We start from the raw sequence: 17,781 nt of genomic DNA on the forward strand, positions 1-17,781 counted from the left end.
TTAGATCTACGTCTGCTGAAAGGATTGTGTCACCGTACACACCAATCGTTGGCAAACCAGCTGCCACTCACAGGTAATCCTATTATCCATGAAATTTCACTCCTCTACTCTGCTTTGGTAAAAATGAATCAAAGAAAAGAAAATATATATTGGGGGGGGGGGGGGGGGGGCGGTTGCGCAAAAAAAAAAACAGGCCCCAAAAAAAGAAAAATAACATAGGAGAAAAAGGTACAGACATGAATTCAGGGGCATATCTACCCCTCAGCCAGAATGGCAGTTACCAGGGATGCTGGCTGGGGAGGGGGCTCGGGGGTGCTATTTGCCTGGGAACCTTCTCTGCAACCAGGTTTCTTTCCACTAGACCAAGCTCCGTCCCAAGGAGTCTGCTATATCTTAGGAAAGCATAGCCTTCTTATATCATATACCATTCAGGTTACGGAAGTGTGATATACTACCACTTATGGTTACCAGTAAAGCATAGCCTTCTTATATACCACTTTATATCATATACCACTCAGGTTAGGGAAGTTTGATATACTACCACTTATGTTTAATTGTATTTATTATTAACTTCCTCCACATGTTGGATAGCTACTTGCGTCTGTTATATAACAAATTTGGAGCTCAATATTAAGCTTTAAGGTGGAGGCAAGCCTGAAGATCCTTACACCCTAAGGAGCCTTTTAGCTCTAGAGTTCAGAGATGTCAAAATGTCCTCCCTAGCTTCAGTGAAGTGGGACCTAAATATTTCTTTTTTTTTGCCTCAATGGGTGACTTCTGGTTCTGAGTGGATGGGGCCTATCCCTTCCCTGGGTGATTGGAGCATACATCTCAGGCTTCCATTGAAAAAAATTGGGAGCTGTGATGTTCTGGAGATTGTGGTTTTGTACTACACCACTGTCTAAAGCTATGGCTTTTCTATTGGGTAAAGGAAGATTTTTCCACAGTACCAAGCAATACCTATTGGGTGCAGCCATATATCTTCAGGCCTGGAGTGACACAGTGGAGCCTAGAGAGACACAGAGGAAGCCTAGAGTGACATTGGGGGGAGTCTGGAGTGACATAGGGGGGAGCTTGGAGCGACATAGGGGGGAGCCTGGAGTGACATAGGGGGCAGCTTGGAGTGACATAGGGGGGAGCCTGGAGTGACATAGGGGGGAGCTTGGAATGACATAGGGGGGAGCCTGGAGTGACACAGTGGAGGCCTGGAGTGACAGGGGGGAGCCTGGAGTGACATAGGGGGGAGCTTGGAATGACATAGGGGAGAGCCTGGAGTGACACAGTGGAGGCCTGGAGTGACATAGGGGGGAGCCTGGAGTGACATAGGGGGGAGCCAGGAGTGAAGGGGGTGGCGCCAGTCACTTGCTTTGTAAGGGGCACTCAGACCCCTAGATACACTCCTGGGCCCAATGTTTGCAAAATACTTTCAAGAGGAGTAACATCCAGTTGAGGGAGATCATCTTTATATACTGTGTGCCCAGAAAATGTCATGATTGAATATATCTGTAAAAGAAGGTAAGAGGAAACCCAAATAGAGGTCAGTATATTGTTGGCCAATCTTGCCCCTCCATGCAGTTTAAACTGGTGATGTGATCTGGGGGTCATTTCAGAGGTGGAATCAGGGAAGCCATCTGGTGCAACTGGCCGATGGTTTCCCTTTGCGCATGTATCTGAGCAGCACTGCACATACATCCCGATCGTCACCGCACAGAGCAGCACTACACATACATCCCGATCATCACCGCACAGAGCAGCACTGCACATACATCCCGATCGTCACCGCACAGAGCAGCAGATTGAAATCTCATGCAGATCCATCCAATTTTAACAGGCGTTTCTGGGTGGTAACTGGGGGGATGGGGTGGCTACAAGACGCGGGTGTGTCAGTGTTAGCGACTGCCTCTAAAGACACAGTTGCACTGACATTGGCGGCCATGTTTAGTCGGACATTCTGCGCCTGCCAATCTCTGATGGTGTGGCCAATGGTGCGCCAATGTGCATACAAAAAAGTGGCATCGGTGCACCTTTGGACAGCTGCTACTGCACCTCCGCCCACCTCTGAGTCCAGCCCTTAGTGCCAGAAAGCTCAGCTGAGTACTCAGAAATGGATACTGAAAGCCTGACTTGGAGATGTACGCTATTCTGGCGTTTACGCAGTCGAGCGATTATCAGCCATCTGCGCGTGCATCTAAGTTGCGCTGCGCATGCGTCACGGTACATTACCATAGTCACTCACAGCGACAATTTACCCACTGTGTGATTGACAGGGAGTGTTTGTGGAGATCACGGGGAGCGGCGGCAGAGAACGCAGGTGTGTTAGCAACCGTTTTACGGGGCACATCACTGCCTGCGTCTGCGATCCCGTGAAAGTGGCTCAGCACAAGCGCGACCATAGAGCTACTCAGAGGTCCAATTACGGAAGGATCCGCGTCTGATGCTGGGTCTTTGTACGCAGATGCTTGGATTCGCAAAGCCGCAGGTGGGTGTCTCAATACATTCCTCGGCGCCTGCAGCATTGGCATATTATCGCACAGCAGCTGCCATGACGTTAGGGTACATCTGTGAATCAGGCCCTGAGTACTGGGCCGCACATGCATATATTAGCAGTGTTCAACACTAAAGCACATAGTGGATAATATGCAAGTGATGGCAAGGCAAATCCAATTCTACATGCCAATGCCAGGGTTAGAGATAACAGTATTACTTTCCAAGGCCAGGGACTGGCAGCAGACAAAACGTAGGCAAAGGAATAGACTCAGTCATTGAGAGTTAAGCAAAATATAAAATACCAAGGTAGATCCTGGCAGCGCAGGTCACTACAACAAAGCAGGAACTATAACTGGTGTGGGTCACCTGCCTGGCAAGCTCTGTAAACTTGCCTGGACCAACATAGTGAGGGGGGTGAAAATTCGGTCCAGCGTTTCAGTTACGGCGACCATTCAGCATTCCGATAATCGACTGATCTGCAGCCGTCTTTGTATGCAGTTGCTCGGATTTGCGAAGCTGCCGGTGGGCGTCATGATACAAATCCCGGCAGCTACGACATTTGCATTTTTCCACGCAGCCGCTTCCAGTTTACCAATATTACATTTTATGTTGACTATTTACGTAGATTCTAGCGGTGTTTATTGTACTCCCTCTTTACAATAATGGATGAAAAGGCCTTACAGAGGGTCCAATGCCTTGCAATCGGCCTACGTGAATCTCATGAATGGATCCTCTATACAGAGACGGATTTAGACCTCATGGGTCCGTAGGCAAGATACTAGTTTGGGGCCCCTCCCTCAAACAATCCATACCACTATATGTGAGTTCCAGATTCATGCCCTGAAATATTTTTTTTTGTTTTTCCTCCTTATATTCAACTTTTTAAAGCTTTAAACATTACGGACATCAAAACATTATATGTGCATATATATATACATCCATATAGATATAATCTAGTGACATTGTAAAAACTGTATATATCGAGTAGGTGTCACTAGGTCAAGTCTTGACCTAGTGACACCAACTGGATATATACAGTTTTTACAATGTCACTAGATGAGGAAAAATTATATATATATATATATATATATATATATATATATATATATAATTATTCCCATTGACATATATGCACATTTATGTGTATATATATATATATATATATGTACATACATACATACATATATATGCATACAAACATATATATATATTTATATACATAGTCGTGTGGTCCAGCTCTCCTGAATGAACATCTAAGTGGCAGGGTGCCCGTGCATGTTACTCACAAATGCAGATGGATGCTGCAGCACTCCATGCGCTTAATGGATATAGATATATTGGCCAACAGGTGCCCCCACTCTGCGCTTAATGATATTGTGAATAATAAAACCAAAATATACCAAAATTAATATTGAATGACTGCTCCTCTCACTAAATATCTCTGTTAGGCAGATGTACAATAGATACAGGTTGAGTCTCCCATATCCGTAATTCTATTAACCGAAATATTCCAAAAACCGAAGTTTTTTTGGGCAGCCGTGACGTCATGACGTCACAGATCAATGACCAATCATTAGCGGCGTGGGCATGGTCTATATGCCGTGCTCCCCCCACTGCAGCGCAAGCCAGGCACTTCGTGACACCCGCTGGACTCCCCCGCAGCACCTGATGTACCCTATTGCGGGACCTACCCCCGCCGCACATGCCGGGCCTCACGTGACACCTGCCGGACTTCACCCGACACCCGCCGGATCACTCACGACATCCACCGGACACCCCAGCAGCACACACCAGGCCTCTTGTGACACCTGCCGGACCCCTCCGCTGCACATGCCAGGCCTCCTGTGACATCTCCTGGACCCCCCTGCAAGGTATTCTATTAACCGAAATTATCCAAAATCCGAAATGCTCCCGGTCCCGAGCATTTCGGATATGGGAGACTCAACCTGTAGTAACAAAAAAAGTGGGGTGAAAGGGCGCTTTTATTTATAAAAAAGAATACCGACAGACATACAATACAATAGATATAGATAAAAAGCAATCTTAGTGCTTAATCAATCAATCCCAAATGGAAGAGTAGATGGTGGAATTTTTCTTCAAGAGACTTCTTAATGTTTCATTTGAGTTGGTCCTTTAAACTACCGTTAAAGATGGTGGCTATAAATGTTCTCGAGATGTCACCTTAATCTTTGTGGTCTCACTGAAAAATACCCTTGCACCAAAATACACCTGGACATAATGGGCCACAAGTGCCACAATTAATAATTAATAAAACTTCCTTGAAAGCACAAGTAGTATTTAAAACACAATATTTATTTTATAAAACACAGTAAAAAACTGTCAGATATGGCTTACATTAAGTGCCAGTTCATGTAAATTGATGAAAACCCAAAACGTTTCATCCTAAAAAGGACTTCATCAGGGGCACATCAGCATAATACTGAACCATCAGTCACAGCTTATAACCAAAACGGATTACAGCTTAGTAGTCAGGTGATCACACCCACTGCTTTTAAGCACTCACAACTTAGTGTTAAGCAAGACAAACAGTTCCAGAGATCTAAAGGAGTCAGATGCAATATCACGAGTGATTACATCCTATCCACTAAGTGATTACATCCTATTGGCGAGTAAGTTGTGCCACCCATAGAGGGCTCACCCCTCCCCAACATCCCGATTTCAGCGGGATATTACTGTCCCGCTGTTCCACCCGAGGGCCGAAGTGGCTCGCGGGTGGGTAAAACGGGAATGTTGGGGACCCCCACTGCCGCAGCTGTGCGGCGGTGCCGGACCCCGGAGAATCTGAATGGATGCTGCGCGCATGCGCATTGTAACCATTCAGTGATGGGAGAGGGCTGGGGGAAGCCCAGCTAGTGAGGCTCCCCCCAGTCTGACGTTATTTGGAGGTGGACATGCCTCCTAATAATGTCAGATAGGGGACATGGCCTATGATAGATAGGGCGCTCTGGAGGGGGCCGGCACAGGGTGCCCCGACCCCTGGAGCCGGCCCTAGGCATGGTGGCCAGAAAAGATCTTAGCCAATGAGTGATTCCTCCACGTGGGTCCCAGCCAATGAGCGGCTGCTAATGTTAGTCGCCGCTGATTGGCCGGCGGCCCGGGACTGAAGTCAACTCGTTCCCACGAGCAGACATTAACACAGTGTAACAACATGCAGAAGCATGTTGTTACACTGTATCCGGAGCCCGTATTGGATTTCTGCAGAGAACATCGAGGGACATAAAGGTGAGTATTGGATCTTCTTTTACAGGTAATTCGATGGGATACTTTACGTTGACAAGGGGACATGAACACCTGGAAACAGGGGAGTATCTGTAAGTGTGTTTATGGATGCAAGAAAGCTTTATTTTCACGGTGTGTTGTGTGTTTTATTAACCATTTCTTTACAGGTGAACTACAGGTACCAGTGGGCCCTTAATGCCCTGCATGCTGGTACTTGTGGTTCTCCAAGTACCAGCATGCGGGGGAGGCTTGCTGGGACCTGTAGTTCCACTGTAAAGACAATGATGAAAAATCAAATTTTTACAATACACTTAACACTATCAACTAGGCCAGGGGTGCCCTGGAGAGGGTGACCCTTTATTGGAGGGGTCCCCAACTCCCCTGGCCTGGGCTGACTAACGGTCAGGGCTGATGCTGCAGCCGGTGAAAGGGCACCCCTAGCTGTGGCATCAGTCCCTCATTAGAAAGGGTCCAGGGCTGGTTCTAAATATACGGGGTACCTCACGTAATTTTTTTTCTCTGTATATTTAAATCAGCTTTGTCCCTGCTGCCTGTTGCTGGTTCTTACATTACAGGGGATCCCTACACATTTTTTTCCCTGTAAATTAAGAGCCAGGACAGTCCTTTGGGGGGGGGACCTCACGTAATTTAAAGAAAAAATATATCTATTTTTTACAAGTTTTAACACACAAGCAGCAAGCACATATCTCGGGTGAGTAATCTCCTGCAAAACGAGTTACTCGGGAGTCATATCTCGCTCTGCTTCACCATCGGCAAACTCGTTTAGCATCAAATCGCCTGTTGGTAAATTTGCAAGAAAAAAAAGGGATTAAATCACCCGAATTTTGGCGAGTACCAGCGAGATAAATCACTTTGAAAATCGGGACCATCTCGAATCTTAGTAAATTTACCCCCTAGTCTCTTTCAGGGACTGACTCTGCTGTACTGCCTTCTCCTCCCTGTGACTCACCTACACCTGTCTGTCAAGATACAGCGAGGTAATTAACCCTTGCCCCCTTGTTTGCGTCCAACCTAGTTTGTCAGTTTATTGCTCTGTGTTGTTCCAGTGATATGTCAACAGGTCAACCCAATGCAACGTTCATTTTAAGCAAAGTCATTGCTCACTTCGGCATCGGAAAGCAGAATTGTCCCGTGAAAATGTGCTGTTGGAAGATAGGCAATATTTCTATATAAGAGGTCTGTATGACCAGTAGGGATGTACTGTAGGTAATGTGTTATGCCCTCGGGGCCTGATTCAGACCGGGACGCTAAGCTGCGAACGCACGTTATGGCCGATTATCGCACGTTTATGCATGTGTATGCGGCAATATGCGCATGCGCGAGTCACTCATTGCCCTCGGGAATTGTGCGCTCGTAGTACACAGACTGGACGCTAATTTCAGTGACAGATAGCGCCGTTTGTGGGAGGTAACAGGGGAAGGTGTTTGTGAACGGGGGAGTGTATGTATGAATGCAGGTGTGTCTGGGCATCTAAACGGTGTTTTAGGGGTGTGCATAATTAACAAAGAAGCGTCATTGTACACGTCACTTGGTTGTATTTTAGCCACCACTGATCGCAGTGCTTGCGGTAGGGTAGGGTCTATCTCAGTGCTGCACGCAGCCCCGATGGCTCTCGATGTTACCGATTAATCACAAACTTCCTGGAGATGACGTATGCTAAGAAAGAAGGGTGGGCACCTTTATACTGGCGTGCGTTCGCTCTGCCGTCGCTCTCTAAGACATAAAGGGCCGTCCTTCCACCAGACAGTGCGATCGTGGCATTTGCATACCCGGCCCCTTTTAGCTGCGCGAGAGCGCAGCTTAGCGTCCGGGTCTGAATGAGTTCCTCAGTCCCCGTAGCGCTACGCAGATATAGGTGATCATGCTGAGTTAGGCGCACACATATTTGGTTATTGTAAAATGAACAAATGTGTATTGCACCCCCTCACAAGAAAGTATATCCATATACAGGTTTGGTGCTTTCACCTCCTTATTCTTGGTGAGGAGGAACTGGGGTGGGGGATATAAATAGTACAGACCAGGTTTAGTAAGGTCATACTCACATACTTACAAAAGCAGGACCTGCATGGGGACCCTCATTTGCTTCTCAACAGTCGTATCAATTGCTGGGGACTGGTACAGATACACAATGATGGTGATGATGGCCGCCAGCCCTAGCTAGCCGCTGCTGATTGGCTGAGCCTGTATTATATGATTCTGTGGGCTTATTTTAACGACTTTGTTACTACTTTTATGTCGTACACGAGATGGAAGATTATACCTGTTGTGTTATAGAGGTTTTTCTTTTATTTAAAACAAACCTAATAGCAAATGCATTTTTTTTTATGGTTTCAAAACAAATGTTAACAAAACTTTCTATTGCTTATGATTTGGGTGGGTGTAAATGTATCTAGGTGTAAGTATGTCTGGTGTAAACGTGGTGGCACGTCTGCTGATGGTGCCGAGCTGGATGCATCTTTAGAATGTCAGCTCTTACAAACAGGTCCCTTCCTTCTTTCTGTCTGTCGCTCCCCTTACATTCTTGTTTCCTGGCAGTAAAGGGGCTAATTCGGAGATGTACGCTAACCCCATGGTTTACGTACATCCACGATGTTTGGCGATCTGTGTATGTGCAGGGTCTGTATCTACGATGATGGTCACAGTGCCCCCCTAAGCCTCAGCATGATTAACATGATGCGGCTGTTTGGGGGTGGGGAAGGGGCGGCGTTGCCCAGCGTTACAGAAAACGCTGGCCCCGTTTCCTGGGCGTGCTGAGGCCAGTAGCTATGTCCTTGGACGCAGCTTCACTGGCTGAGGCAACGTGAATACACCGGCCATCCCGAGTAACCTGAGAATTACTCACATGACCGATGGTCACACAGATGATCCAATGCTGTGTATTCGGATTCAGCAGCGTGTCACAAAAGCCGGCAGGTGGCGTCTTTAGACTATTTTGCGGTTACCTATTTTCGCACAGCTTGGACGCAGCTGCTGTACATTTAGCGTACATCTCAATCGGACCCTATGTCCAGCCTTATCCTTTAGACTTTTTTTGTTCCTCATCCCATTTTCCAGTTCTGCTCTAGTATGCCTCTATTAAGCCCTCCATACTAGGCTATGCTTCCTGCGTTCTGCCACCCTGTTACTAGTTTTATGGTACCCTCGTTGCACTCCTGCCTCTTGTACTGATGGGCCTGTGTCATGTTTACCCTTGCTGTCTAATGTGTTATGTTTTACACTTGTTATGGAATGCTGTTTATGTTGCATTTACCACTATTGTACTACCACTGTCTACAGCTTTGCAGAGGTTTTTTGTGGCACCCTAGAAATAAACACTAATAATAATAGTAATGAATCTTCAGATACCTTTGTGCATAATGACGCACATTTTTGCCTTTCTTTTAGAGCTTACTTTTTTATGTATATGCGCCCACTCAGCATGAGTCCTTTACGTTACACAAACAGCTAGCGTTCTGTTTTATCCATAGATTCAGTGCAAAGTTTGTGTACTCTACAATGCACCCAATTACTGCCATCAACATTTCTTCACATTTTTTTAGCTTACAATTTTGAACTTTGAGATTAAATGAACAGAAAATTGTAGCTGGTCTCCGCACTTTGGCTTGCAGTAGGAACACGACTACTTTGAAGTGTCCTCTTTCTAAGTTGCGATACAAGGGACCACCACTGTATGGCAGCAAAGAGCCATTTGCCCCTCTTACTGTACTCCACAGTGGTATCAGCTCAAACAGATCAATGTTCACTGATCAGCAGTCATTAGAAATATATACAGATTGTGCTTAGCCTTATGTACAGTATATATATTTATAGATATATAGGGCCTGATACAGAGATGCATTCTATTGCAGCCGCGACTGTGACTTTTTGTGGAGTCGCTTCCCTTGTGTACGATTCCGCAGGTGGCTCTGAACAACCCACAGTCAGCTCACCATTGTGAGCACCAATGATCATTGCACCAGCCTATGGGAGACATAGGGCGGAATTCAATTGATTACGCGGTCCGGATCTCCCGTCTTAAGTGACAGGAGATCACGGGCCGCTATTCAATTGCTGCCGTATTTCGCGCTGATCGCGCCCATAGAGGTCAGGTTTAGCCACGTAAAGCAGCTAAACCTGGCCAAAGTGCTGGACGCGAAAAGTGATGATTGGGCGCCCAAACAGGTCACTTTTCGCACATTTCAGCTCTCATCCCCCTGGGGCTGCGAGCTGAAATGTAGCGCTGGCAGCTGATCGCGCCCGACAGGAGCAAGAATTGAATAGCTCCGTCGGGCGCAATAGGGGCTGGAAACAATTGAATTCCTCCCATAGTGTCTCCTTTTCAACTCCATGTAAACATGACCTCTATGGCTGCGGATTTGCACCTGAGAATGCAGCAGTGTTTCCTTGACAGACCCACAACAATCCCATAACACGGCCCTGGAATGGACTTTAGGCCACCTCCCAGTCTCCACTCTGGAACGCCCACGGTTTTGCCTCGCCGTTCCTAATACCAGGGATCCCGTATGCAGCAGCGTACACTCAGGGAAAAGCATGTGCCATAGGGGTTTTCGGTATTTTGCATGCATGCTCAGTAACAAATAAAGGCCCTCATTCAGAGGCGTACGCTCTGAGCAGAGCGCACGCTCTGAATGAGGGCCGGCCTCCATGAAAATGGAGCGTCCTCCTGGACGCTCGTATAGCTGTGGGTCACCACCCACAGGCTATACGAGCGTGCAGTTTGATGGCCGCGATGGTCTTGACCATCGCGACCATCGAAACTGCGAGCCGGAGCCTGCAGTTGAGGTTTTCAACCGCAAGCTCCGGAGTGATTTTGGCTCTATCAGAGCCAAAATCACTCCCACTGACATCACTAGTGATGTCAGTGGGCCGGCTTCTGACGGGAGGCGTTCCCGTGGGAACGCCCCCGTCAGGGAGGCACGCCCCCGGCACGCCTACCAAAGGGGGCGTGCTGTCAATCAACATCGACAGCACGCCCCCTTTGATCAGACACAACGAGCGAAGGACTTTCCTTCGCTCGTCGCGTCTGGCGCATGCGCACGACGGAGCTCCCTCCGTCGTGCGCATGCTCAGTCCAGAACATCGACCCACTTGCGAGCGGACAGCCGCTCGCGAGTGGGTCTGAATCAGGCCCAATATGGCTGAACCGCGCCTACATCGGCATTGCATTCAGTTTGCGTCCACCTCATTATTGTATAAGACGTAATACATTATTTCCTATGAGAGAAGGTCCCATACAGTTAGCGGGGCCTCTATCCTGGATTCCTGATAAGAGAAGTGAGATTAGTGTTTTAGTATACGATGCAGATAATATTATATCATTACATAAATCATTTTTAAAAACCAGCCCTCTACCCCCATGTAATTCTATACTTAGCTCCAGGGTTAGGCGGTCTGGATTGCTTTTTTACAATTGGGAATTCAGCAGTGTGAGGTTCCCACAAAGAAGTGAGACTCCGGGCTTTGGGGGTCATTCAGAACCCGCTCGCGAGCAAATTTTGCTCGCAAGCGGGTCGATGTTGTGAGAATGCACATGCGCGAGACCCGGCGATCGCTGAGAAATACGTCGCTCGGGGTCTTGCACCAAAGGGGGCGTGCTGTCGATGGTGACTGAAAGCACGCCCCCTTTGGTGGGCATGCCGGGGGCGTGGCAGCCAGACAGAGGCGTTCCCATGGGAACGCCTACCGTCTGAGTCCGGCCCCACTGACATCAGTAATGATGTCAGTGGGAGTGACTTTGGCTCTGATAGAGCCAAAATCACTCCTAGGCTTGCGGCAGCGAGACCCTACCGCAGGGTCTCGTCGCAAGCCCGATGGTCGCAATGGTCTTTGAGCATCGCGACTATCATCATGGACGCTCGCATAAGCTGTGGGTGGTAACCCACAGCTATGCGAGCGTCCATGAGGACGCTCCAAATTTAAATAGGACGGCCCTGATTCAGAGCGAGCGCTCTGGTCAGAGCGTTCAGCTCTGAATCAGGCTCTTTATTCAGCTTGGTTAGCACGCAGCCGGTCAATGTTTGTGCTCTGCGCATGCATATGAATCGCAGTGCGTGAACCGGCCGAAGCGATCGGCATGCGATCGCAGTGAGCACACAGTCCAACAGCATAGTGATTGACATGAAGTGACCGTTTAGGGGTGGAGAGGGGAGGTGGTGTCGGCGGAACGCAGGCGTGCCTGTGTGTTTGAACGCCGTTACAGGGGCGTGCATAATTAATCCCCTGCGATTGCATACACTGGCAGATGTCTAGATGGCGACAGGAACTTTAGCAGTTTGTGAGGTAGGGTCAGGTCAACCACAACTGTGCGAATGGTTCCGATGTTACCGATGTTTTCGCTGACTTGTGGATGCATGTCATGGGTAGTGGGCGGCTTTATACAGTGATGGGCATCCTGGTATAGTGCTGCGGTTGCCGTGCGATTGCATTCATTAGCATATTTTTGTAGCTAGCGGGTGCGTGCGAACACAGCCCTGCGATCCAACCTGAATAAGACCCTCAGTTTACTGTCAATAAAATAATTAAATAAGACTGATTAATGTCATATAACTTTGGTCCCTTCATGTTAAGAACAGGCCATGCATTATTGGGTGATCTACTTACAGTACCATCCATAAATGTATCAGCAATAATACTGTATGTATTATATGTATTCACAAATCTATGAACTGAAAATATCCGTGATGTAATGTAAGCAGACATACATACTCATGACCAAAGTCCCAGCTTTCTGTACTGATTACCTTCAATGAGGAGAAAATACAAAAAGCAAAACAAAAAACCAAACAAACAAAACGGTTCTTTGCAAAACAATAAAACTCTTTTGCATAATAATCAATGTGGCTCAATTTCAATTCCTTTATCAGGGAAAATTCTTCTCATAGCTCTGTTCTCTTCTCACACCAGTTTCTGTAAGCAAACAAAGCTGCCTTGTTCTCACAAATATTTCAGTGCTGAAATTATACTACGCAGATATATTTTTCAATACCTCTGCATGGGAATCAGATGAACAGATATTGCTTCTCGTCGTAGACGGGTTCTGCAAAATAATTGCCTACAGCAACAGAAAAGACGCTGGGATTTGTCCAAAAGTGTTTTGTGAACCATTTCTTCAAATCGGTTCTAAAGTTCATAAATTCAAGATAAATTCTCAATCTTTGAATCCACTAAGAAATCTAAAAAAGACAAATAGATTTCTAAGCAAATGCAAATGTCTAATTCAGACACAGTAATGTTCGCTGTTTGAATGAAGGTAATTTAACTATATTCTATAGCTATTTAAGATATAATAATGTTGCTTTGTATCTATTTAGATAATAGCTATGTAGCTATTTAAGCTAATTATTGTTGTCATTTATATGTCAGATGCAACAATGCTTCTCAATTCCACACAGTGAAAAAAGCAGAGAAATTCAAGGTAGACAAAATAAATGCAGATATTACAATGGCGGGTAGGGAGGGCCCTGCTCGTGCAGATGATTACACTCTAATTGGAGGAAAGCACAACTGAAACAAGAGGAACCAGTGTGGTCAGAGTGGCAAATTGTTTAGTGTATTAGTGTGTGAGGTATTGGTGGGAGTAGGATAGGCGCAAGGGTGTATTAGTGTGAGTGGTGTAGGTGAGAGTAGGGTATGTGTGAGGGTATATTAGTGTGAGTGGTGTAGGTTTAAATGGGGTTGGTGTGAGGGTGCATTAGTATAGGTGGGAGTAGGGTATGTGTGAGGGGGCATTAGTGGGAGTGTATAGGTGGTAGTAGGGTATGTGTGAGGGTGTGTTAGTGTGAGTGGTGTAGGTGGAAGTAGGGTTGGTGTGAGAGTGCATTAGTATAGGTGCGAGTTGGGTAGATGTAAGAGATATTAGTGTGGGATGTGTATGTAGGACTAGGGTAGGTACGAGTGGGCATTAGTGTGAGTAGTATAGCTGGTTGTAGGGTAGGTTTGAGGGTGCATCAGCATGTGAGATATAGGTGGGAGTAGGAAAGGCATGAGTGTGTATTAGTGTGAGTGTGGGTATGTGGGAGTAGAATAAGTGTGAGGGTGTATTAGTGTGAGTGATGGAAGTGGGAGTAGGATAGATGTGTGGGTGTATTAGTGTGATTGGTGGATGTGGGAGTTGAATAGGTGTGAAGGTGTATTAGTATGAGTGGTGTATGTGGGAGTAGGGAAGGTGTGAGGGTGTATTAGTGTGAGTGGTATAGGTGGAAGTAGGATAAGTGTGAGGGTGTATTAGTGTGAGTGATGGAAGTGGGAGTAGGATAGATGTGTGGGTGTATTAGTGTGAGTGGTGGACGTGGAAGTAGGGAAGGTGTGAGGGTGCATTAGTGTGAGTGGTGTATGTGGGAGTAGGGAAGGTGTGAGGGTGTATTAGTGTGAGTGGTATAGGTGGAAGTAGGATAGGTGTTAGGGTGTATTAGTGTGAGTGGTGGATGTGGAAGTAGGGAAGGTGTGAGCGTGCATTAGTGTGAGTGGTGTAGGTGGGAGTAGGGTAGGTGTGAGGGTGTATTGGTGTGGCTAGTATAGATGGGAGTAGGGAAGGTGTGAGGGTGTATTAGTGTGGGTGTTATAGGTGGAAGTAGCATAGGTATTAGGGTGTATTAGTGCGAGTGGTGGATATGGGAGTTGGGAAGGTGTGAGGGTGTATTAGTGGGAGTGGTGTAGGTGAAAGTAGGATAGGTGTGAGGGTGTATAAATGTGAGTGGTGTGATGGTGCATTAGTGTAGGTAGTATAGATGGGAGTAGGGTTGGTGTGAGGATACATTAGTTTGGGTAATATAGGTAGATGAGAGGGTGTGTGAGGTACAGGTAAGGGTAGTTTAGGTGTGAGGGTGTATTAGTGTGAATAGTATAGGAGGGAGTAGGGTATGTTGAGGGTGTATTAGTGTGGGTAGCATTGGTAGGTGCGAGGTTGTATATATGTTTGAGGTATAGGTAGTTGTAGGAAAGGTATATTATTGTGAATAGTAGGTGGGAGTAGGTTAGATGTTAGGTTACATTAGTGCGGGTAGTATACGTAGGTGTGCGGGTGTATATGCGTGGGCAGTATAGATGGAAGTAGGGTAGGTGTGAGGGTGTATTAGTGTGAGTGGTGTGATAGTGCATTAGTGTGAGTAGTATAGATAGGAGAAGGGTAGGTGTGAGGGTGTATATGTGTGGGTACTATAGATAGGAGGGTAGGTGTGAGGGTGTATATGTGTGAGAAGTATAGCAGGGAGTAGGGTAGGTGTGAGGGTGTATATGTGTGGGTAGTATAGGTGGGAGGAGGGTAGGTGCAATGGTGTATATGTGTGGGTAGTATAGATAGGAGGGTAGGTGTGAGGGTGTAAATGTGTGAGAAGTATAGCAGGGAGTAGGGTAGGTGTGATGATGCATATGTGTGGGTACTATAGGTAGGAGCAGGGTAGGTGTGAGGGTGTATATATGGGGGTAGTATAGTTAGGAGTTGGGTAGGTATGAGGTATATTAGTCTGGGTAGTATAGGTTGGAGTCGGGTAGGTGAGAGTGTGTATTAGTGTATGTAGTATATCTAGGAGTAGGTATGAGCGGCATTAGGATGAGGAGTATAGGTGAAGGTAGGGTAGGTGTAAGGTTGTATTAGTGTGAGTAGTATAGGTGGGAGTAGATAGGGGTGAGGGTATATTAATGTGTGTGATATAGGTTGGAGTAGGGTAGGTGTAAGGGTGTATTAGTGTGGGTAGTATAGTATTATATTAATATGTTAACAAATCATGTATTGCTCTTAAATTGTTTTCCCTATACAAAGGCGCAAGGAATACTTTGGTGGTCAATAGCAGTGTTATCACCGGCAGTAGCGGCTCCAGGCATGGGCAAGCCGGTCCGTCGCCTGGAGCGCTACTGTTTCCGGAGGGTGCAGGAAACGCCCACCTCCCTCCCAGCGCTATGGGATACATTCAAGCTCAGGGGGGAGGGAGCGGAGGAGGGAAGGGGCGGCAACACCGGACAGCGCTGGGCGCAGCACAGCCTAGCGCCGGCCCTGATCACCGGCTGTTATAATATCATGTACAGGATGAAGCAAAATAAAAGCCCCATTGATAGCAAAACCGTGAGATAATTAGGTCTTGTCACCCTTTTAATAACTCAACCAGACAAATTTTAATTCCAAAATTAGAAAAACTGGAAGCTCTGTTCACTACAAACAATGGATTTATCTATGGAAGTTATAACGGCTTTTAAATCAGGAACTATTGAAGCCGTGCTAGGTCATCCAGGAAGTGATTGTTAAACTTGTGACAGAAGTAAATGTGCCAACTACAACTGATTGTGTGCACAGACTACAAGAGAAATGTATTACGGTACCAGTTATTGCAATTCCTGGTAATGACATTAATAGGAAAGGAACAGTACATATATATGTGTATCTACACATGGCCTTGAAAAATATTCAGCCCTCATGTTTTACACTTTTTTTAAAATCCTTAATGTTTGGGAATGTTACATATTTATCTTCACAGTGATGCCCCCTCTCCCACCTCCACAAAATAAGAAATCCATTAGTAAAAGAAACCAGGGGCGTATCTATAATGGGTGCACGGTATACTTACCTGTCCGTAGTGCTGCTCTGCAGCGCCAAGCCGGCACTGCAGAGCAGCAAAATTCACAGGGAAAATGGCAGCGCCTATTTTCCCCATGACTCGCGCATGCACAGTACTGCTGTCCCCGGGAAAACGGGGCGGGCACCATTTTCCAGGAGACCCGCACATGCACAATAGATTCTGGCACTAAGCCAGAATCTACTACACCCTGTGCACTGCGGCACCGCCGGAGAGAGGAGGGGGCCCGCACTGAGGGCCTAATTCAGACCCGCTTGCAAGCGGGTCAATGTTCGCCCAGTGCACATGCGCACGATGGAGGCGGCTCCATCGTCCGCATGCGCGAGACCCGGATAGCAACAGGCAAGCCGTCACTATGGGTCCCGCTACAAAGGAGGCGTGCTGTCGATGGTGAGTGACAGCACGCCCCCTTTGGTGGGCGTGCCGGGGGGCGTGGCTGGCCAGACGGAGGCGTTCCCATGGGAACGCCTACCGTCTGGGGCCTGCCCCACTGACATCACAAGTGATGTCAGTGGGAGTGCTCTCGGCTCTGATAGAGCCGAAAGCACTCCAGGGCTTGCGTCAACGAGACCCTACCACAAGGGTCTCGTCGCAAGCCCGAAGGTCGCGATGGTCTTGACCATCGCGACCATCTTCTTGGCCACTCGCTATAGCTGTGGGCGGTCACCTACAGCTATAAAAGCGGCCAGGAGGCCGCTCTAAAAATTCAGAAGGACGACCCTGATTCAGAGCGAGCGCTCTGTCAGTGTCTGGCTCTGAATCAGGGCCTGAGTCTGCATACAAGCACCCTCCTCTCTTAAAATGCCCCTGAAAGTAACAGTAAATTAAATAGTCATAGTAATCATGTAGAAATAGTAAACCATTAAGTATTAAAAGATGAACACATGATTATCCCCATTTACTGTTTACTGTATTTCCATTGTAGTTGAGTCATCGCTGTCAGTTATTACAGCCAGTATTTTTATTTTGATTTTTAAGAATCTTTAATACCAAGATAGAATAATATTTGCACATTCCTCATTGCAAAACTTCTCAAGTTGGCGTCAAGTTAGGTGGGTTGTAGTGATGGACAGCAAGTCTGAGGGCCTGCCACAATTTTTTGACTTGAGTAAGTATTGGCAGATGCCTACATTTTGGTAGGTGCATAGCGGATATGAACAAGGAGGTTAGTCCACACGTTGATTCCAAACCAGAGTAGGATATATTGAAGGTAACGATAAACAGCAGTCAATACGATAATGTAGTAAACTCTCTTGGACTAAGGGCCTGATTCAGAGCGGCTCGCTGCTGGCGAGCGCTCGCTCTGAATCAGGGCGTGTTTTATTGTTTTTTTCTACAGCCCGCTCGCAAAGCTGTGGGTGACTACCCACAGCTTGTGCGAGTGGCCTGGAGTCTGTCGTGATTATCGCGACCATCGGGCTTGCGACAAGACCCTGTGGTAGGGTCTCGGCTCCCGCAAGCCCGAGTG

This window comes from Taudactylus pleione, unplaced genomic scaffold (assembly GCF_031769625.1).
Source record: "Taudactylus pleione unplaced genomic scaffold, aTauple2 ptg000367l, whole genome shotgun sequence".
In the NCBI taxonomy this organism is placed as follows: domain Eukaryota; kingdom Metazoa; phylum Chordata; class Amphibia; order Anura; family Myobatrachidae; genus Taudactylus; species Taudactylus pleione.